At 40.2% G+C, this 24,217-nt stretch overlaps 1 protein-coding gene across 1 annotated transcript in view; it reads right to left on the bottom strand.

The window, feature by feature from the left end:
- LOC149298993 (jumonji domain-containing protein 1C-like) overlaps positions 1-24,217 on the bottom strand; it is a 105,716-nt gene that overhangs the window by 54,199 nt on the left and 27,300 nt on the right. The window contains exon 2 of the mRNA XM_089486814.1: positions 18,068-18,232. The gene's annotated coding sequence lies outside the window, so the exon portion shown is untranslated. The remainder of the gene's footprint in view (positions 1-18,067; positions 18,233-24,217) is intronic.

Here is a 24,217-nt window from a genome sequence, read left to right as displayed (position 1 = left end):
CTTCTCCGTGAACATGCGCTTGTTGATTGCAGTTATAACGCAAGGAGTTTGTCTGAGAAGGATTAAAATAAAAAGCTGCATGCCTGAGATATTCTATTTTCGGTATTTGTTGTGGGGATAAACAAGATATTAAACCAGCTGATGTTACCAAGTTATAGGTGGAGCGACTATGAATATAATACATATTTTCTTATATTCAACTGGATACGCTGCAAAACACACAGAATATTTTGCGTGCAGTAAATCCATAGCTCAAACATAAGAGTTATGCGTTATACATGTTGTGGTTGTATAACGGGTTACTGGTATGCAGATAGTAGCACCTATGAAGGGCTAACAAAGTAAACCGGCGTATATAATAAAGGACTGGAGTTTGACCTCTCTTGTGCAAGGTGTTGTCTTCCATAATCAGAGGCTACTCCGGTTAAAGAGTCATTATCACACAACCCCACCTGCAGCTCGTGTCCTGAATTCATGCAAGCTTTCGAACTACGGCCAAAAAAAACAGTCAAAGAAACCTTAAAAGGAAAATCCAATTAATAATAATGACTTAACTTCAGGAGAAGCTGCAGCACAATACCCCCTTTGTGGCCCTGGAGCAGCCAATCAGTGGTATGAAAGCCCTCCCATTAAAATCAATGGTATTGCTTTGAGTTCACGATTGGGTCTTGTTGGACTCCACTCGCTGACCCCGCTGGACCCGACTGGTGGGGAGTACACGACATGGGCGCAGGCAGCAGAGAGATGCAACCTATGGATCTGGGGAATTTTGTAGAATCCCTCCATGAATTTGCAAGGGGGACCAAACAAAAAAAAACAAAAACATACAAGTTTAAACGATGGCTATGGACTGTCCTTTGAAGCCATTTTTCTAGAGGGTTGACTCTTAAAATGCACCGAGCTTGTTTTGGGTTTTACTTTCACCAGAGAGACTTCATGTTAACCAGCTGTTAGAAAAGTTAACCACTTAAGCACTAGACTAGCTCATTACACGCTCTTGTATTACAACTTTAATTACGGTGATATTGCTCAATGAACTTATGCAACCAAGGTCAGGGTGCATGTAAAACTGGTGCCTCTGGAAGCCATCATTTTTATCGTAGTTCTTATCAACCCAAGGTACGATTAGCAGGACCTGAAATGGGCTGTTTTCAATACCAGGATAAGGCCATCAGCCCATCTATGACACAATAACAATCTGCACGTTACAGAGCATAGCACATGACGCTGTCTTCTATCTTGTAAGACTGAGCAGGGCCCTCTTTTTCTGCAAGTCCAAACTTTTATGTAATAAAGTACTTGTAATGTCCGGTTTATCCTTTGTACAGCGCTGCAGAACATGAGTGCGCTATACAAAGCAATAAATCATCTGAAAGGATTTTCAGAGTGTGTATGTTAAATGGTTAATATTAGGTTGCTTGGTTAGATAAAGGGTGGGGATGGTGAAAGGAAATGTTGTCCTATGTAACAGGTAGGTTGATGAAAAGGAGGGGGTGCTTAGGACACGAATAAGTACATTGCAAGTTCTGCCAAACGTATAATAGTAATATTTTAATCACAAAGTAAATATTCCCAGGCTAATCACACTTCTATAAACTACCTGCTGCTTAAGTCTTTTACCTCTTAAGCAGTATAACTGACATTAACGTGACACAAACAGCCATAACTTACCTTCCCATCCCCATTTTCCTTACCCCGGTTACAGAGTCTACCTCAATGGAAAGTAGCCAGGCTCGGGCACTCATACGCAAGCCTTTAATAGATTCCTCCTGCAGTGGGGTTGAGGATTAAACCCATCCACCACCAAATACTGTGCATACTAACAACATGTAAACCCGGGGAGACAAGACCAGGGGCCATACAGCATGAATCACACATTCCACAAAGTATCAGAGAAATAATGGAAAAACAATCAAATTCTATTGTTCTGATTAATAGTTCCATAAAGCAAAACTTGTGCTCACTTAAACCTGGAATCCTTGTCTAGGGACGTGGTAGAGACAGACACATGGACTCTTAGAAACACAGATTGCCAGGCATGACTATGCCCAATATGGTCCAGCAGCCTGAGCCAGTTTATACACAGCTTTTGGAACAATATGTGGGTGGCAGCGAGTAATCCTACTTGCATGGAACCCTTCCAAACGTTACTGTGTCAAGTCAGTGTGGGTAGAGTCCTGGCTACCGAGAGAGAAGGAAATAAAATCATGTATGATGGCAGGAAACATTCTTTACAAGCTATGTAGTGTTCTCACTTTCTTGAACACCCAAACCTTTGGCATGGAAACTAGGTTTGCTGATCGAAAGAAAAAAATCCACTGTCTAAAATGTAAAGTGAAGATGAAAGCATGTAATGTATTGTCTATTTCTGAATATTTCATTAACAACATCTCACAACATCTCTACCGAACTCTTGGTAGTTTCATTTGGAGATGGCTGTTTCTAATAAGAATGAAAAGAAGGCATTTTCATGATCACAGAAGTTAGGACTATGAATAAACCTCCTCCAATCTTACCCAGCGGTTACTTATTTGCACATCTACAGTTAAAGCATCAAACGCACGCAGTTTATGAAAATCGACAGGAACATCATGATAAAAGATGTCCTCAATTTTTGTGTTTTTCAGGGGGGAACTTATGGTCCACCAATTTGTGGTCAGTAACCCTGACAGATGTATATCTGCTTGAAGATTAGGTGAACCTGTGAGTAGATCACACTATAAAGGGAATCTAGATCAATTAACTATTACATGACCAGAATACACTAATAAGGCTGCGAGCAGGCACATTGTCAATAGGCAGGTATTTGAAGCCCCCCGCTTGCCTCCGTCTATCCATTTCACTGTGAGAAAATCATCTATTAGTTGGCAGTCAGATTGATCCCTGCAGGATATTCGTTCTCTTTTCTGAAATAGAGATCGGGTTTAGTGCCATCTTGTTTGCACTTAGCTGCAGAGTTAAAAAAAAAAAAAAAAAAGAGTGGTTTCGGAGAATGAAAGCCGTTGTCATGGTAACGCTCTTGCACTTGTTTCTCAGGGTGCTTAAGCCTTTTCATTTTCTGAGCTTTCTTCCTATCTGAGCACCTGGCACCGCCATATTTATGAATTAGTATATTTCAGATAATTATTAAAGGTTTCCCGATATACAGGAGGAAACCGATGCCTGAGACATTAGGTATAATAAGCTCCATAAAGTTGGGGGGGAGGGGGGCTTTTGAATTTAGAACAGGTTTATTTTGGAAGAAGACCTTTTGTCACACTGGATACAGGGACATTTACAAGTAGTGTTATATGCGAGAAATGTTGGGACACACATCAATGTTAAACATTAAATGAAAACTCCCGTGTACCAGGCAGCCCCACCAACAACGAATACAGAGCAGGCTCGTCACATTAGACACTGTTAGAGCTGGCCGTTGGCGAGCACAGTGCGTGTGTGCACTGGCCAAGCACGTCATTTGTATCGAAGTACGTATGACGTCCCTATAACGCAAACTAACAAGCTCTTTAACGCCAAGAGACTCGAACGCTTCAACTGGCTGATGTGCAATATTGTGAAGGGACAGCTCTTCCTGCAAGAATCTTACCTTTTATTTATTTTTATTGTGTTAATTTAGCGGAATGACTTACAACAATTCTATTCACATTAACTATTTATTATGCAAGGACAACTCAGCCCTTCACATGGTAAAAATTCACCAGGGGTGGCCCTTAATAATGCTTAGCAGTCGAATCAATAACATTTGGATAAATTGTGTACCGGTACTTATATTTATCACGCAGAATACTTGGTAGAGCCACCAGGATCTTTAGAGGGGAATCTATATACAAGTTCTTCATATGCTGCATTATTCGAGCTTTCGTCACTTACTAGTAAAAACTATTTATCATAGCGTGTTTTCCACATTTCTGTACATACATAGTGCATTCCATAAACAGGCAGCATACTGTGCGCCGTACAGGTACATTATTTCCTCCGCCCGGATTATATATATGTGATCTGTTACTATTTTTTTGCACTGTAACCTAGAAATGCATGCTGTACAAATAGGAGAGGAAAAAAGAAAGTCGTCTAATGGTATCCAGTCAGGGGGAGTATGCAAAGCAGGGAGTTCAAGGGCCATAGAGGCTGATCTATAAGAGAAAGTAGGTTCAGCAGTTAATCAGAGTGAAAAACTAGACAGAGGGGAGGGGGGCCCAGACTGTGTGGGTGAAGAAAGGAGAAAGCCCCAGAGACACTGCAATTTATAGAAGCTGAGCTTCACGGAGCACTGCGGAGGAGAGTGTGGTGACATTTTACCCGGTATGACCTGTTTATCACTTGCTTCCATGCTTCAAGCCTCACAGAGCTGCTCAGAACAAAAGCTTGTTTAACCAGCAACGGAAAAGAAAATGCTGGGGAGAGCAAAAGACGAGCCGGTGGGCCGAGCACACTAACAGTGTTTACGGTACAGGCTCCCACCTGAAGCCGCCAGGTCCGCAAACCTAGCAGCATCATTTCACTATTCATTTGCAAGCGTATTTTATATTTCATGGTATTCGTATACACACATACAATAACAATATGTTGATGTATGTATTTAGATTGTACATGTCAGGGCTGAACCCCCATAAAAAAAAACCTCTTGCCTAATTATCTTTGTGATTTACTGTTGATCATTGAGGTGCATCCTTCCTAATGAAGTTGGCTTTCCAAATTCTCCAAAGTTTTGCTCATTCATACACATTTATATTCCGTGAATTCCAGACTCTTTTAGTCAACATTATGTGGGGAAAGGAAAACAAAATCTGATCATATACACCCATACAAACATGTACACATTAGATGACATCGTATCTGCTAATAGCTAGCATTAAAATCATTGACTTGACTCAATGGACCCTTAAGTAACCTTCACAGACTGTTCTGACAGGAGAGAGCTGCGGTACAAATTCAATGGCTGCTGACTCTAGCAGATGCACTAGACACATATCCCAATTCCCCTCAGCATGCGGTATTCTCTTTGTACCATTAAATCTGATTCATGAGCAGCACTCTGCCAGAAACCAAAGAGCAGCCAACACAGCAGACAGACTGCATTATCTCCTGCCTGCCCGGCACAGAATACAAAGTAGCGCTAAGGTCGTCACTCCTAGAATTTCCCGTGGAGCGCCTTCCTTTATTCTCTGGTAGGACTGTGCACCTTATATTCATACCGAGATTTACGGGGTGACACTACAAAAATCAGAGCAATAATCAGTTTTCATAGGTTACAATGGAATAAACTCGTAATAAAGGAAAAATCAGGGATCCTCCTGGTGTAGGAGATATTACTATATGCAGTACAACGCAAATCAACATTTATATAGTACTTACATCACAAGCACACACGTTCCTAACTTTATATTTAAATGTACACGTGCATAAGTATTATCAGATTAATTTTTTCTCCATTAGTACAGTATCTTAAACATCTGTAGATATAGCGCTACAGGGCGGCGTTAGCGTGATAAAACGGTGTGTTTTGCAAAGTCCAAGCGTGGATCTGGCTTTCCCGCTTGGATTGCTTTGCACACGGCTGTTATAAAACACAAATCTCCTAATTAAAGTGTGATATATGCAGTAAGTGAGAAAGAGAAAGGTTAATGGATGCTTTGAAGGTCCCATTTGCTTTAGTTTTCATTAGATGTACTAAATGAAAGGCTCCTCAATCTAAAAAATGGAATCTCGTGTTCGTAGAGCGCTCGGGATCCATATGAACCTCCTTTGATTTTGTGTCTCACTTGGATTGCTGATTATCTCAATAAACATGCTTTACAACTGTACCGATATTCTCACCCGGAAAAAAACAGGAGACGTGAATGCCAGGGAAAATGTAATATTCAGAGAATAACCACTGTCCTACAGAATATCTCGCAGATATCACGAGTGGGCAGGAAATTCCTAAATAAAGCAGAAACTGGTAAAGATGAAGACTTTATAAAGAGCGCACAGGACAGGGTACTCCCTCCGGAAAAATAACTGCCAAAACCAATGAAATTAGATAAAATACACAGAATTGTTCGCTGGCCCTTTGAAACACATGCAACCATATCTCAAATTTTAGATGTTCCATCTATTTCACATAAAGGTTGGCAAAAAAGCATTCATCATCTGTGCAGGACATATTTTGGGGGGGGGTTTCTGGTAAAGCAGTAATGTTATACAGTTAAGCAGAGCACTTGTTGTAAAAGCATCAATTTCCACAAGCTGTATGGCTTTAACAAGCCAATGCCGAAACTGAACTCTGAACAAGGGCTCTCTGGGGCAGTCAGAAACCTGCGTGTCTTAACATACTGGGACAATCCCAACATACGGTCACCTGCGCCGTGTTTGTTATGCCAGACCATATGCAATCTCTGTACGGAGTCTTTAACAGGCTCTATTCTGAACACTCACTGTTAGCTTTATAGCACAACGCGCAGGCTGCCTCTGCATGCTGAGATTTGCAGCCCAACATGAGCCAGATGTTATTAAAAGCATATAAAATACAGATTACCAACATGCACACAGCTCTGTTCTTGCTACATGACTTTCATCAGGAACATACCGCGCGCAGCAAGAGAAATCATTTCTATATAAACATGTCAGCGGCCATTACATTTGGAAGGGGTATGCGGAGGAATGAAGCCAGCTCATTATGTTATAGCGAACACAATCTCTAGAGATGGCTCCCTCGATAAACTCTCTGATTTGCAATGCCTCCTCGCTCCTAAGCCAAAGGAGTAGCATATGCAGGAACGGAGGGGTTGGAATAACCCCGGACTGCGGTAACCGAGTGAAAGGTCACTTCCCAAAAATAAATGATGGTAAAGAATTAATAATCCGTTTGGATGAGGTTTAATGGAGTCACAGCGGGGTGGGGAGGGAAGAGAGGTATCCTGCAGCTCCTCAAAATTATACATCACGTGGGGTTGACAGGTTTTTTTTTTTACCATGTGCCTGTTCATTAACCACTATTGTGGTGGCACGCCGAACGCTACTCTTTGGCTCAGTGGCACATGAGCTCGTTTGGTAGGGTATCGTGCCGGCAATGCTAGATCCTGTACCCCCTCTTCTAGAGAGTATTTATGCTTCCAGGAAACAGCAGAACGATGTCATTCATCAAGACTGAGAGCCAAACAACCCGCATGAACACATTATGAGTATGCACATGGGTGCTCCCAATGTTTGCCTTTGGACTTTTTTTTTTGCTGACTGACCACAAGTGACCATAACCGAAACACAGAAACCAGGACGGAATCTGGGAGTAAAGTAATATGATCAGCATACGCTTCACTTTCCAATGTAAGAAAATGATTTAAACTCCACAGTGAAATGGTGATTCATAAAAGGGCTCTCCTTCGCTCCCTTAGAAAACGTCTGGGAAGGCTCGTCATGCAGGATGAGTCACAGTAATCCTTCAATACAGACATAACACACATTTTCATTCTCGTGGCTTTATTTCATGGTCACCTGGCTACAGAAAAGGGAAAATCCACAGCGTGCCAGACACAATGAAGCAAACCTTCCATTCGCTCCCATCCAGAGGTGCGTTTTTCCATTCTGTTATTTCACAATTTTGTTTTCTTAACTACATAATATAAAAAATATCATTGAAGGAAACACCCATGACTGCTTCAACCTTCATTCGGAAAACAGTTTTCATTACTACAACCACTGGGTTATGTTAACTGTGCCTTAATATTTCGTACCATAAATGGATTTTCTGAGGATTCAACATGATTGACAGACTGTGTAGGCCCTCGTAAAACCAAGGAGCGTTTGAAACAGCAATTGCTTCGAGAGACTCGGTTCCATCAATCCGCAGTGATTGGTATTCTCTCTGTACTGTGGGAAACGCAGACGAGACAATCAATAAACGACCGCGGTTCTGCACTTCTGTAAGGATTAACCGTTTACATTTCAACTACGTTATTCCTAACGGGAAATGTAAAAAGTTATATTAGGGTCTTGTGCACATGTCAAAAAGCAGCACCAACATCGCAGGCGTTAGCACCGCTGCTCGGTTCCTGTGGATCCTGTCCAAATGCAGATGCTCATTGATCCAATTATACCGTCAGTGAAAGAACACAAGGACATGCAGTGTCAATGCCGTGCTCAGCTTTCTAATAGCTGCTAATGTTTAACCTCAAAGTTCGACGTATAAAAAGCCATATGTATAAATTTACCGCATTGACTGCAGTATGCTCCCCCAGCACCTGTCAGTGCTCACCCACCCCCATTGAATAGGCATAGGGGCAGGCAGGCAGCCGCAGCACCCGTTGGCATACATGGCACAGGACGCCCTAATCTCATTGATTTCCCTTCGATAGGAGCCCAACAATGCATTACATCCACAACTGTCCAACAATTTAAAACAAGTGGGGGGGGAGACTATCCTTGAATGAGTCCGCAGTACTAACATGTTCCCTGCTTACACCGATTCCCTGCAAAGCGTCATGCAGATTTTTAATTTTTATTTGTGTTGGTAAAATAACACATTGGAAACGAGCCTAACCTTAAATTAGCCGACTTAGAAGGACTTTAATACGCTAGATATCATTCAAACATGTATATTTTTATTCTCTCTTCACTAGGCCCATCAGGGCGACAGGCTCACTTTAATAAAGCCGGCGTAAAGCAGTAAATGTGACCATTTACAAGTAAACTGCTGGTAATACGGATGGCTTTTGCCGAGACAGGGCTAATAAAAATAACCGGTAACCGAAACTTTTTAAGAAAAGGCAGAGATCTCGTTTCAACAAGCAAGCAAAAAAATAAAAAAATAAAACCACTGTTCACACCGCGACTCTCATTGGTCTGAATGTGGTGCTCCTATGGCCAACAGCGAGAAAGCTACATACACAACCCGATTATTTGGAACCTAACTGTTCATACAACATACAAGGCCCTCCACAGACTCAACATGTCTCGGCTAGAGAGAGTGACTCAGAGAAGGGCAGAATGTCCTCCTTTGGATGTTGGCCTTGTGGCTACAATGACACCACCTCATTACAAAGGACCAGCTGCTACACCCAAAACCTTCGCTTGTTATTCCAGGACATGCACAATGGAAATTCCTTCACAGCATCGACCTGCCAAACAAATACACGCACAACAGCTATAGATTGATTTTATTCATTCAAATACATTTGGTGCATGTTATTCTGATTGTTGATCCTCACTTATTTTTTTGTAACAGGTTTTATGTAAACGCGCCTTGCACTCGAATTGCTATAGTGTGTTATTTGTTGTTGGTGGCTCGAGTCAAACAAAGCAACTTATCACAGACACTTGTGTACTACATGATTCTGGTATTATTTATAGAACAAATATGTAGTAGGCAGCCAAAAGAAATGTTGCATAGGAAGGAATTGAATGTCTTAATCTCTCTAAGTATTCTCCAAGTGCTGGGTATAAGTGAATTCAACTCACTTGGATGACATGTACAATAATGTGCCATACAGGCACACAATATATATATATACACACACACACACACACACCTATACACACGCACTGCCCGCTATGGTGTTATGATACGTATGAAATGAGCAGTCATTAATGAGTGGAAATTGCAGAACAGTAATTATGAGTGCACTTGGCCTAGATTGACAAGTCTAAACAATACTCTAGTTACTCCTGCTTGTAAAAACAATCAGGCTTTTCAGAGACGAATCCAAAACAACGCTAAATGTGTGTAAGTTTTTCATAGATTATTTTAACCACAACTTTACACCGAGGTTATTTGTAAGAACATCTTAAATTACAGACACACAAACAGACTGCTTGTTTGTAACATATGAAAGATTGTATTATAAACATAATCTTATATGCAAACAAAAAAATGGCTCTGATGCAAAGTTTAAAAAGCATTCTTCCCACCATAGCCATGTTTTTACCGACTGAACCGCTCCACCGGCTGCTGTGGTGATAAGACCACTTTTTCACATAAAATACAATACAATAAAGAGACTTATGGTCTAAATATTGGTGACAGGAGCTGGATTGTTCAACAATGAAGACTGAAAAACTGAGAAAAAGAAAATCACCCAACAAGTTGCCTCTTTTTATTGGTTTTATAACTGGTTCCAGAAAATCCTTTTCGTTAAAAAATTAGCATGTTGTCTAGAGCTGCTTTCTAATTTACAAATCACCTTTTATAAAGTGCCCAATAAACCGGGATTTCCTTCTGCATGTGCCATTCCACCAAGTGCGCAAGCTTGCATGCAATTTCGTACGAGGATGGATCTTTAACGTTGAATTGCAGTCACACATTTTCTAGATCACTCCAATCGAATTCAAAGCAATTAATATAGTGTGTCATTAATGTGCCTGGTGAAAGCTCTGCATTCGCCCCAGGGGCTCTGGGCATTGCTGCTGATTGTTAGCCCCCTGGGCTATTCCTGGATTAGGGACAGTAAGGGGAATACTAATCACACAGATCCTGAGATGAGGAAGATACCTGTTCACCATGTTATTAAGGGTGTGTGTGTGTGTGTGTGTGTGTGTATAAACACCATTACATTTGTTTAGTGTTTTTAACATGTTCTGGTACGCACCCAGCCTCCACTAACAACTTTGGAGTTGTGTTACCTAGATTGTCTACTCAACCAGGCAGTAAATTGTTATATACAGTTCTAGATTCTGCTCTATTGGAATAATCCACCCTTACCCCTTACCCAATGATTTTTATTTTTTTTTTGTCCCCCACATGAACTGCCTGTAAAATATAAGAGCTGAAGGAGAAAACACAGGATATTTGTTTAACCGTAGATAACTCCTACAACAGCAAAATACAAAGGCCGTTGTGATAGGGTTTTTTAGACTCCCCAACGGTCAGGCGCCTTTGTGGTGACAATAGACTATTTTAGGTCATATTAAACTTTGGAATACTATGGGGGAGAAATAGAGACTCAACTCAAGTTTGAGATACCTGGCAATTTTATTATTTTGTGCTTTGTGTCAAATTGTTTAAAAATTTGTATATGTTTCTAGATGGACACCTGCAATACACAGGACTCTAGAGAGGAAGGAATACCTTGTAACAAATACCTAGCTTTGCATGCTCTGCATAGTTGCCTTCTTAGACGAAAGAAACATTAAGTGTATGTTCCGTCCCCAATAGCGATTGTGCTAGATGTCTGGGAACAATCTATTCCTGTTTCCTTCTATTCCTTTTTGTTTTTCGTTCTCCTTGGTCTGTAAACAGGATGAGTGTTTGTAACTTGACAAAATAAAAAACAAGAACAAGCTAGGCCTTAAAGAAATATTTTTTAACTTGCTTTCCAAAAGGTGCAGATATAATTTGAGATGGGAGACATTTATATCTGGGGCTTTGTATTAAAATGACCAATTGGTCAACTACTGGGGATTAAAACCAAGACCTGTCTGCTCACACCAGTCGTGCTAGTTGGGCAGTTTGGGAGTGAAATACATATTATTTGGAGAGAGATTAAATAACGACGGAGGACACTTGGCATCTCACAGCAAATGCAACCTGTGTGCACACATTTTCACATTTTCCTTAGGGTTGTTTATTGCCATTCGTTAGGACTTTCCATTCAAAGTTGCCAGGTGCTTGGTGCATGACACAGGGACTGATCGGATGTCCCTGTTTTCAGGACTCCTGTTGAGACATCTATCTCCAGTTTCTATTTGTGATATATTGACCCCCTAAAAGCCAATAATGGCAAATTGTATATAATTTCCTCCTATAACAAAAATGTCCATTAGCCAATGCATGTTATGCAGGATTACTCTTAAAACAGCGTTGGTGAATGCACTTAAAACTGTATGTAAATAAGTCTATATCTAATTATATCTTATTTGTATTCACTTCTCTTTCATTCTACCAAATACAAAGCATGCACCCTGCTCCTTTACCTATAGCCTGTTGGAATGACCCTCAAGACATTTAAAGCATATCCTTAGGTAGCCGAAGCGTATCTGTTTAAAATAAAGCACCGTGGGTGTGTTTGCGTTAATTGTTGGTTGTCTGGTACTAGTTGTATGTACAGCATTTAAAAACACTTTAAAATGCGCAGGAATAAACATCCAATTTATTTATTGAATACATTACGGGAAGTTGGACGAGGTTTTAGAAATGCTAACTAAATCCTCACACAGGCAGACGGACAGCAGTCTTTGGAGGCCCTTAGATTTAAGGTTTAGGACACCATCTCTTACCTAATCAATGAATATCATTGAACACAAACAAGTACAACAGATATGACATGTTTGTTAAATAATACTACAATGACACTACACCATCAGAAATCTAGATCATCCTTGCCTAAGTGTCACTCATTTGTCTTCTAGCAGGGGGTCCCATAGAACATTGGGGGGTTAAGCTGCCTTTTAAAATGTTTATAAGGTTTTGAGATTCTGGCTAGATTACATTATCACAGTAACTATGGATCCAGTTACGTGATCATTAAAAAAGGTTCCATTCTGTATAATATGCAATTAAAAGTAAATGCAAGCAAACAAAACCGGATCATTTGCAATTGTGTAATTTATACCTATTAGGGCATTCTAATCAATGATATCAAAGTTGTGAAAGCACTGGGTGACAGATGGTCCATGTAATAATTAACCAAGTGCACAAAGCTAATGGCTCTGCTTGCCACAGCGTTAATCAGTAAGCAAATTGTTTTTCTCTCACGCATCTGGATTCAAAACGATATAAAAGGCAGAATTTTAATTGCTTCAGGAAACTCAAGTACTGGGAACTGGCCGCCTACTGTAAATACTTTAGGAATATTAATGTGCATTTGGCTTGGTTCATACCGTGTTGGTTTAGTCTCTAGTTTGGACAAACTTTGATGAACTGAAGGTTGATTAAGCAATCAAAAAATGACCTCTCAACTAGGCACGGTAATGAAATGTATGTAACCAACAGCCTTGTTTTTACAGAAATGCTCCCATGGGTTTCAATATATTTTTGGAGTAGTATGACCTGTCTCATTGACTTGGTGCATAATATTTACCAAATATCACATCTCTAATTCCACTGGCTGTTTTTTTTCTCTTTTCTTTTTTTTTTTTTTTTTTTTACATAGAAAGCCAGGGCCAGACTGGGGCTGAATGTCAGGTCTGCAGATAAAGGATTATGTTATGTGGTGCTGCCAGGTGGCTACGCATGGCCACACACCATGCTCTTACACCAGCGTGGCAAACAAGGTATGTAGAAGGGGCCATCGGGCTCCAGCCCACGGGGCATTGGTCCAGTCTGACCTGCTGAAAGCTCAAGCAGTTAAACACACAGAGTCTCAAACTGCTGTATATCTGAAGGTCTCATTTTCCTCTTAGAGATCCCTATCAAGCCTTTAGTTGAAGGTGATGCCTTTTATTAGGTCAACATGTCTTCCCATCTAAGTAAGAGCTCTGAGATCCACATCGTTTTCTTTTTTTCTATGTTGGCACAATAAAACAATGCATCACCACCCACGATAACGATCTTCGTTAGGGCGATTGTCAATGTAAAAAAGATGGGGAGAAACAAGAGTTGGGTGGTTACTTATCTAGTTATTACTATTTCCATCTTTTTTTTTTTTTAAACTGTACTTCTATTTTGCATTTTTTAATTTATATACAGTGTATTTATTCTGGATAGTTACTACATTTATCTAATACAAATATGAACATGACTGTTAATGGTATTGATCAAAATTACTATATTATTCTCATATTTTAAAATTCTGTAAAAAAAAAAAAAAAAAAAAAAAAAAAAAAACCTATTGAAAAGGAATATATCACCTTCCTAGATATGCTTTTATCTACCCTACATCCCCCTGTAATCTACAGCTACCACCTTAAAATTTGCCCTGAACTCTGGCAGAATAGGGCTCGGTTCAGCATAAAATCTCCCTTCCTAGGATCTGGACAGAAAATGTTGACACCAGAGACTGTGCAGATGAGCATACAGTCAGGATGTAACAGACGAAGGAAAGGGCACTCATTACTGGTTGAACATCAATGAGAAAATGAAGCCAATTATCTTCCATGATATAATATACGACTGCGGGGCTGCAGGCCATTCTGGGCCTCTGGCTCACTGGGCTTTGGGTACTTACAACACAAAATGCTAATAGGGCAATTATATGTTAAAGAAATCTACAAGTCTTCCAGGATTGCAGTTTTTCAGTACAGAGATAAACTGTTCTGTCATACAAAGCAGCCCAGTCATAAAAGAAACAGTGATTTATTGAGAACATATCGTAGTTTATGAACAGAATAAGACTTTACCCACAAATCCAGCGGCTCTTCCTACAGAAAAGAAGAATGCCCTTGTCTTTAATGACTCCCTCGGTAGCCAAGGCTGCTGCCCTCTTTAGGCACAATGACATAAGCAGCCCTTAACTGTGTTTTGATATGACGGCTTTCCTTTTGCAGTGCATGTTAATAGGCACGCAATACGTGACATTTTATAAGAGACACTTTTTCATCACACACACACAACCTTTTCCTACATCAGAAAAGCAAATCTTAATCAGAAGTATACAAAACATACATCCATTTCTATTAAAGAAATTCCTCCTTTCACTAGTTAGATCAGGCGAAAAATCTGTGTTTGGCCATAAACCAGATACGGTGACCCAATTGTTTTGGAAATCCTGGGTGGTAGAATTTTTTTTTGGGGGGGGGGGTCATGGAGTGACTAAGGGTGGAGACTAAGGGTCCTTGTACAATAAATGGTTAATTTGCCAGTGAAATGAAATATTTCATCTCTCTGGTTTTAGTTATTAACGTGGGTAAAAGTCAGTAAGCTTTAAATAAATGCATCAAGTTACTCCACCCAGCAGTTATTACATGTTATTGAACAGTAGTTAGTAATATGCGGATTTTAAAGAAGCTACATGCGATCATTGATAAAAGGTCCCTACAACTGGTTCACCTCGTGTTATCACTTCACAAATGGGTGTTACAAATCAGCCATAAAAACAAAGGGGCTGGAAGACGGATTAGTTGAAAGGCTAATGACGATATTCCGTTGACCCAATCAGAAAAGGGTTGGAGAGACGTCAATAGTAGCAAAGTAAGAAGAACACAAGGAGAACCGTGGTGAATGATTTACTTTGGGGATAAATAGTAAATCAGACTCAGTAACTGAGGTTACTGTGTGGCAATTACAAGTCAAACATTAAGCTATGTTGGAAGCTGTCCATTATTTCTTACACAGCAGAATATGACAGTTAACTCTTACACTACCTGCTCTGAAACCACGAGCATAGGATTAAAGCCTATGTAATGAGGGCAACACCAAAGGGCATCCAATCTAATTTTATATTGATTTCAAAATATTCAGTGCCAACAACTCGCTTTAAATAGTTTGTTGAAGATTTACTAATATGCATTAAGAAGAACCACCTTGTGAGAAGGGTCAAAGCTCACCCTGCTTTATATATAGTTTAATCTGACATTTCATAGGCATCATGAATGCGGAAAATTGTCTCCAGCAGTTGGAGAGATAAGCAAGATTCTCATTTTGTAACATACGTGTCCTGCTGTCAAACTACTACAGTGATGAACGAGTTAAGCATGAAGATGTAAAGCCCTGGGTGATCATTAACCATGAATGTCTTGTTGCACGTTGTATACCTTGTCTTTCTGCTGACAGGAGAATGGTAAAGGTACCTGTTGTGTTAACACACTTTCTAAGTGCAACACATTCACAAACTGCTTTAACCCTTGGGGGGTGACATGTCATTTAGTATTGAAGTGATTTTCAATGAGAAGCACATTGCTGCTATACCATTTTATTGTTATGGATTATCACGACTGGGTTTGGGGTCTCATCTTTTGAATGAGTTACAATGGTATTTCTGATTCAGTAATGTTAGTGTAAACTACAAACAAGGAGCACAGTAGTTTAGACCCAAACAGCTTCTTTTTCTCGGTTTGGAGAAATCCCAAGCTGGGAATCAGTACATATCCCTGTGACGTGGTGCAGTTTGAGATTCAAGAAACAGTTCTTTGGTGTGGTGACGGCATGCTTCTGGTGTCTGTGTTGAGGTTATTGTGGGTTTGTGCTTCGTGTGTCCTGTGGCAGTACAGAAGATTTCTGGTATGTCTTAACCACTTGGAAGCACATACCAAGCCAGCATACAATGGGAGCAGCAAGCCCGCCGCTTGAAATACCCATTGAAAGAAACATTTAAACCGTAGCTGCATACATGGTAGGAATACGAGAAGCAGATCATTTTTAGAGGAATTAAAAAGGACACAAAAGCTAGGTATCTGTAGCTGTATAAAGCCCTCAGTCATTTACATATGGCTAAGCTATAAAAGAAAGCGTAGTTTAATAAATTACTTTTATATCCATGCTGCCGCAAAGGCCCCACAATGTATGCGTGTGAGCCTCACACCTGCCGTGTGCTTAACAGGCAAACATCTCCATGTTTCATCCGGGGGGGTTCTGTAACTGAACTGCCAACCAACGTCATCTAATGAACAAGCTGACCACTTCAATAAGAAACCGGCAATTACTATTTTGCCCACGTTGCCCATTTCCATTCCCCCTCTTTGCCCTCCTTGTCAAGCCACACTGCATCTCACTTTTCCTTTATCCATTTTTGGAGGGTGCGGGGTGGAAATGTTCACAATGTTCTTTGCCGATATTTAATAAGAGAGACATCAAGCCTCACCACCTCCACCACCCTCCTCCGTCGGAGTGAATTGTTATATCGCAAGCAGTGCTTCATTCGGAATACTAAGCAGCTCCAAAATGAGTGCAAGGCAGAGAAACGCAGCCAGATGAATCACATGAAATAAAACCGCATGTTAAAAATGGGGTCACATCCCCCTGTGCTGTCTAGATATGCCATGTGCGCCATATAAACCCACAAAATACATGTACTAAAATCCAAAAGGCCAGATAAATCTCACAGTCCAAGCAGACAGGGTTCCTGGAGTTTTACAGACCAGCACAAATATTTCATTTTTCATATCACTAATTTCGTTCAATGTTGTCGTAACATCTTCAAGACAATTCATTTAAAAGTCAGGCCCTGAATTACTGTTGCTTCTCCCCGTTTCTCAAAGCGGATGAAGACCTTTATGAGTTAGGTGAAAAACATGTAAATCCTGCATTAATTAACACGTCTGCTCTGAATCAAGAGAAGCAAGTTACCGTTGTGATCTAAACTAGAATCTCAAGTTACCGTTACAATGCACAACACTCCTCTAGACACCATAGACGACACGTGTCAGGTCAGCAGGACTATCACTGCAATAAACAATGAATTCATGTAAAACTGCAGGAATTAAGTGGTTTGATTCTAAGTATTAATGAAATTATTCATTGCTTAATGCGCTACTGGTGTCATTGAGCAAGGCAACAAACGGGTCGAAACAGAAGCTTATTGAGCCTTTACATAAAACAGGAGTTGTGCAAAGCACTGAAACGATTGCTTAAGAGGGGAGCACATGAAGAAATCAAAAGGGCTTAATTAAGCACCATATGTCTTCCCGTCTCTAACAATCTCTCTATAAAACATCATACAGTGTTTGCTTACCTGTATCCAGTTTCCCATTATCTGCTTTGTGTTCTGACAGTTTTTGGGTGGGTGGCGATACCCAGGTATACATCAACTTTAACAGAAGTGGACCCTTGCATATACTATCTGTTGTGTTAACCAAAAATTCTACTTGGAACAGCCCTTGTTGTATTGTATACGGAAATAGATGGCTGACAATGGGCACATCACATTGCAGATTTTACACCTATAGACTGCAGCTGTACATAGGAAGGAAAAACCACATACTTTGGCAAAACAGATATATTTTTTAAAATAAACATGGCTGAATGAGCCATTAGTGGCAGTCAGCATATTCAGTGGAAAATTGCACCAGACAAATCAATGTAGAGCCAATGAGAGCCCTGTAAGAGCCACCTTGTAGTTTTTATTGCTCCAGGAAGAGATACATCCATAGAAAGCAGTACGGATCTCTCGTCATCATCATCTCTCAATGATGCCATAAGGCATAAGGGAAAATCACACAAAATACGGTAGCTTTCTGCTGAGCGTTACAAACGCTAGGCAGTAAAACATTGTCAACTTACCAATGCAGGCCACTGGACATGCTTGACTTTTGATCCCTGAGACTGGCTGGGGTCTTTTCGCTTAGCCCAGACCAGCTGGAACTCAACAAAAAAAGCTGTGAAATCTTCATATACCTTCACCCATTCACGTTTATCCCATTCCAGGTCATCAAATTCAACATACACCTGAAAAAATACAGAAAGTATACATTATAGTAACATAAGGTGTTGCAACTTAAATGTAATGTGTGGGCACGTGTATTAAATAATTGAGCAGCAGAACACCTTCAAATGTATCTTGAGAAAAGGAAAATAATTCCTGGACTGGGTTTCTCTCAGGAGACATGGATTTACTTGCACTGGACCAAATGTTTTGTGACATAAGCAGAGGCAGAAAAATCAACTGAGCTTACATACATCTATCCGAATCAAAGTCTACAAAATGGTCTGATCACCTCTTCCCGCAATGGTATAGTTCTTCTTGACCTTGTTTACATTTAATGGGAAAACATTTGACATCCCCTCCAAAGTCTTTTAGACCTGTGCTAATCACACACCTGCAAACGCGAAGAATTACACCACACGCTAAATTTGCGGGCCGGTGTTATAATCGGAAGTATAACATAGCATAAGACCACAGCAGCCGGAGTTACGCAAACAAGCCTTGATACGCAGAAGAAGCATTCTTGGCGACACTGAACCAACCATCATGCTTCAATAGAGAAATCCTACACACTACACTAATACAGGCTGTTGAGGAGGGATGTTGCATATCAGCAATAACTTCTCAGCAACAGATTCCCGTCGGTGTCATTTATCTAGCGAGGAGACTGAAAGCATTAGCAAGAGTCTATGTGGCAGGCCAAAAGTCCCTCTGGGTAATTAAACTTTCTAAATATAAGCAGTAGCCTTGGCAAAGCTCACAAGTAAAAAGGCTGCAAGATGAAACTGTTGTTGTCACCGGTCAGTAATCAGTTTTTCTGGCACTTTTCTCCATGGGGGGTATGGAGACACACAACAGCCAGACTGACATACTGGTTAAGGTAGGATTTTCTTGGGTACCTGTTAAAAGGATCAACACAGAATATCGTTCTAAAAGAAAGCAGACGGCCATTGCTGTGGTTTTGGTGCAATACAAACCTATGCTGAAGATCCCATTTTCTCTGCTTTCATTATTTTGGAAAACTTGTGCAAGAACTTTATTTTGAGCAAATAAATAAAAGCTACTGAGATCTAAGTTTCATTCCCGTATAGCAAGAGCGCAAAGCGGGACACAGAAGCACTAGATGGGCATCCATCAAATAGGAAGCAACAACAATGTTCTTCCTACAAGATCGAGCCGTGGAATTGGTGATCTGGTACGTTGGAATTCATGCATTAGAAGAGGTCCGCTGAACATACCAACAACGTTCTAACAGGAATGGAGCCAGTAGGTATATAACTTGCCATTAGTAGAATGCAACTTGCCCAATTAACTACCTGCCCCATAATATTTACCAGGTCCTAAACCACTGTATAAAAACATAATTAGTGATGCTGCCATTGCCAAGAGAAAGGGCCACACTGTCCAACTCATTTCCAATAAATCCTCAAAGTCTCCAAATCAGCGAGCAATGGAAATGTTTAGCGGTTTGATGATAATAATTGACAATAATTCAATTATTTGATGATGATAATTAAGTCACTCTGACCCCCTCTCTGCTTGAATCGGTTTTTGTGAGCGGTTTTATGCACATCGCAGCAGCAATAATTCTGAGGAGCAAAATAATGCGGCCTCACTTTGTTTTTAAGCATAGACGAGGTGTACAGCTTGTGATTCATAACCATGAAGATACACCATTTATTTCTTCTTCAATCAGATGTGCGTCAAACAAAATTGCATATGGATTTGCACTTCTAGAGCAATTACATCAGTACAGTGTTTTATGCAAGAACCGAAAACCACGATTTTCTTATGCAATCAAAAATATTCGAAAGTATCCTTTTTTTGCGTAAGCATTACATAATAGAAATTGTTGTAAATCCGGGCTAAATATATATATATATATATATATATATATATAAAAAACACTTTCAAAAAGATGGTCGGCACTCTAGGTCTTTAAATTGACAATTTCATTTTATTCAAAGTCAAGTCGACGTTTCAGTCATTACTGACTTTCATCAGGACATGATGAAAGTTAGTAATGGACTGAAACGTTGACTTGACTTTGAATAAAATGAAATTGTCAATTTAAAGACCTAGAGTGCTGACCATCTTTTTGAAAGTGTTTTATATGGAAACTGCTGGTTACTAGCACCGGGCTTGGAATATTTGGAATGGTGTGCAATGGACTCTGTGAGTAAATATATATATATATATATATATATATATATATATATATATATATATATATATATATATATATATACATACATACACACACATATATATTGATAAGCTTCATGGAGAAAATGAACTACTTTTTCATTGAAAGTAAATATACTTTACCTAGACATCAAGCACAGTTTTGCTGTCCAAAATATACCTTTTTTATGACACCTATTTCGAAGCACGTGTATAAGTTTAACATGGAGAGTATTTCTTCTATATTTAACATCAGTTACTATGTCAAGAAGCAGAACTGCAGCTGATATACAGATGGTGCATAAAAGACAAGAAAAGCATTACACCCTCTGGTATTAGTCTCCCCATTCAGATTAGTGACAACACACACACGAAAACTACCGGTATAACACACAGGACCGAGAGGGACTCGTGACTCATGAACCTGGGAAACACAAACACTATTTTGTACATGTTCTACTAATTCCCAGGTGAAAAGCCACGATTTCAGGCAGCCATTAACTACTCATCATACTGAGCTTGGCTTAAATCAATAACTACGCTCCGTAAGGTCATTCTGCACCCTGGATCCTGCAACGGCCAAAACAACGAGAGGAGCATACGTTTAGGTGACCTAGAGACAATTTAGTGGACGTGATCGTCGAAAATGCATGTCTTGGGCAAATCCCATTGTAGTCAATGTGCATACGAATGTCACAGAAGAAAAAAAACACACTACTTGTACAAAGCACAATGAGAGCCTCTTACGGGAATTTTCAGGTGGTACCTCAACCATCTGAACGACCAAAGAGAAAACTGTATAATGTATAGCAGCTTTACTGTCTTAGTAAAATATGTATTGTGCAGCCTTTTAGTATCATATTTGCTCCAGAAAAAGGTATTCACCGTGTGTCAGATTTCCTTTGCTTTAACATATTTCCAGGGCCAATGAGTTTGACATGCCACGTGCATCCATTTTATTCTTCACGTCAACGATGAGGTTTCATACAGAAAACAGTGATAGATTTGTTCATTGACACAACTTCTGGTCTCAAAATACCTTTTGTTTTTTGGGTTTTTTTTTTTTATTTACTTCTGTATGTATGGAGACTGTAATAATCTTAACAAATAGAGCTTGCTTTGACATCCAGTGGCACAGAAAAAAACCCATAATAAAGCTCTCTGCTTTCAAGAAAAAAACACAAGAATAAGATAAATGTTTATATGTAACGCATGAAGTAGAAGCTGACATCTAAGAACATTGTTTAGAGTAGCGAAGGAGAGGACAGGACATGGCATGGGTTTGCAGGCTTTACGGTCATTGGCATTCCACAGGACACATGAAAGCTGCCACGAGCCTCTGGGCACATACTGATCGGCATAGGTTTGCTACAGATCATTGGAAACGTAGTTTCACAGCAGAAGGTTGCGGTCACCGGCCACTATCTGTGAGCTTTGACGTTATATGAGAAACTAATATGAAGTGTCATTTCATAGTTGAAAAGTCAACTCTTTGAAGGCTTTACCACTTCTGTGTCATACAATAAAGTGTGTTACACATCATGGCTGTCTCATACATGCTAAGGCTATTCACAGTACCCACTAAAATACTGTAGCGTCTCTTAAACATGTCTGCAACACAACTGCGCCCAAATGGAAGGACAACTTGACAACAAAAAGTTAAATCCAGTTGAAAAGAACCGCTAAAAAATAAATATCAATTACAGGCATAGATACTACAGCATATGAATCATTTAGTCCCAAACAAAATGATTAGACAGGGCTGTCTACATGGGTTAAACCCTTTGATGAATACTGTGATAGGCAAGTGAGCCAAAAAGCAGCGACTACTCTGCATATTTGAGACATTTGGCAGGCAAGATAAGTAAACTCGCTGCCAAGAGCATAAAACTGGAATCGGCAACAAACGCTACAATGCTGTGGAATACCATAAATGTCCCAATATGTTATCGTGCCACAATGTTCTTTCTAAAGGTCTACCCATGACTATGTATCCCTGCAGCTCAGACAGAAAACGTGGGCACCAGTCAGCTACTCTGCTGGAAATGTCTAGAATAGTCAAGTTCCCGGAGGAGGGTAGAGCATCCCGCCCTTCTAGAAACTCTTCCTCGTGCCGATCGGGCAGGAACTGGAGGAACGTCAAAGAGGTGCGCAGTATACTGCGTTACAGAGAGAACAAACAAAAATGTGAGTCCTCGCTCACTGAAATCACACACAAGATGGAAAACGCTACAGGGCGTGACATTAAATCCTTGGCGTAAATTCTAATTTTCTTATTGTGGAAAGTTTTTGTTCCTATTGTCTCATGCCAGAGAGTAGAAGCAACAGTGGGAGGAATTCCTGTTAGGAAAGAATACGTGCCGATAACCATGACAAGTGTATGGAAAAAAGAGTTACCAGACTTCACAATGAAACCGAGATATCATCACTTAAAAGAACAAGAAAACTCCTAACAACCCATGCTTCAAATAACAATAATGGGTATCCAGAAAATTCAGCGTGCCAGCAGTTGTATATTAAAGCCATCAGAATGCCTGGTCCAAGAAACAGAACACAAAAGCCCGCACACGTCTAAGTCTAATAAAGACCATAGGAAGAAACATCATTTTCTCTACTCCCACATATTAATCTTTCCTCGCCCACAGGGCTGGGGCACTGCCGCACTTTGGAGAGACAGCGTTCACCCTCATAAAGCCCCTAAGCCTGTTAACGGATGAATAAGCAGCCACGCTACGTCTTCTTTATTTTACCAACGTCCATGACAAGACAAGTGTCGGCATTTCTGCCCAAAGATCTTAAAGGAAACCCCACATATATCAAAAGTGTGCCAATAAGTGTGCAGAAAAAAAAAGGGTTATCCCGATGTGGGAAATTACCGGCTGCAAACCGTAATGTTTCTAAGGGTTCACGGTGAATGCAGAGCGCTTCTCTCTTTAAGCATTTTCATCAGGCATCCAAGTCGGCGATGTCACATGTCTGCCCGGCAACAATCAGACACCGGGTTTCGGTGTGAGCATCGCTATACGCCACCACCGGGTCTGTGGTTGCTAGGCAACTGGAAACAGAATTGCTGCAGTAGTATTAAAAAAAATGGCACGGCGGGGAGAAAGGATTAACTGTGCTACAAACACAATCTTACATAAAACAAGGAAGAATAACAAATACCAAGTTTTCAGCGTTTCCTTCGGGTAGGATTAACACAGCAGCCAACACGTTCTCCTTTATGTTTGTACCATCTCTTAATTATAAGGAAGTCACATGCCACGGAGGAAGCAATAAATACAATTTTCTGACAACTTAACAAGAAAGTGTCCTGTCTAATGTATTATCAAAGCCATCTATAGTTTGGCTACAGTATATATTCTCTGTCCCAAGCCATAAAACGGTAAAATACACCGGAGATCACTGGAGTCCATGTGGGAAATGACAACATACACCGCGCTCTATACGTTGTTTTAGCCGACACAGAAACACCACATGTATTTAGCCTTAGAAACGAAAAACATAATGAACGTGCCGTGAACAGGAGTAAGATGTATGGTGTGTGAGTATAAACATTATAATCAAGACTGTAACCTCGTTTGAGCAGGGCCCTCCTCACCTGTTGTCTCTATATAAAAACAATAACTAATAAATAATAATAATAAGCATATCTCAATTATCTATGAACACCATATTACAGCTTCCAAAACAGAGTAAATACTAAGTACGTTTTCAGACGCTATTCGCTTTGTAACATGGTGTGCGTTGAAAGGACATGTCGGGGACCACACGCTGCCTGCTGCCTTGATGCTGTTGCGATGTTGTGTGTGTGTGTATATATA

This window comes from Sceloporus occidentalis, unplaced genomic scaffold (assembly GCF_023333645.1).
Source record: "Sceloporus occidentalis isolate IW3139 unplaced genomic scaffold, rSceOcc1.0.p SCAF_30, whole genome shotgun sequence".
Classification (NCBI taxonomy): domain Eukaryota; kingdom Metazoa; phylum Chordata; class Lepidosauria; order Squamata; family Phrynosomatidae; genus Sceloporus; species Sceloporus occidentalis.
Note: the sequence above shows the minus strand (reverse complement) of the source record. Positions and strands in the feature narration are given on the sequence as shown.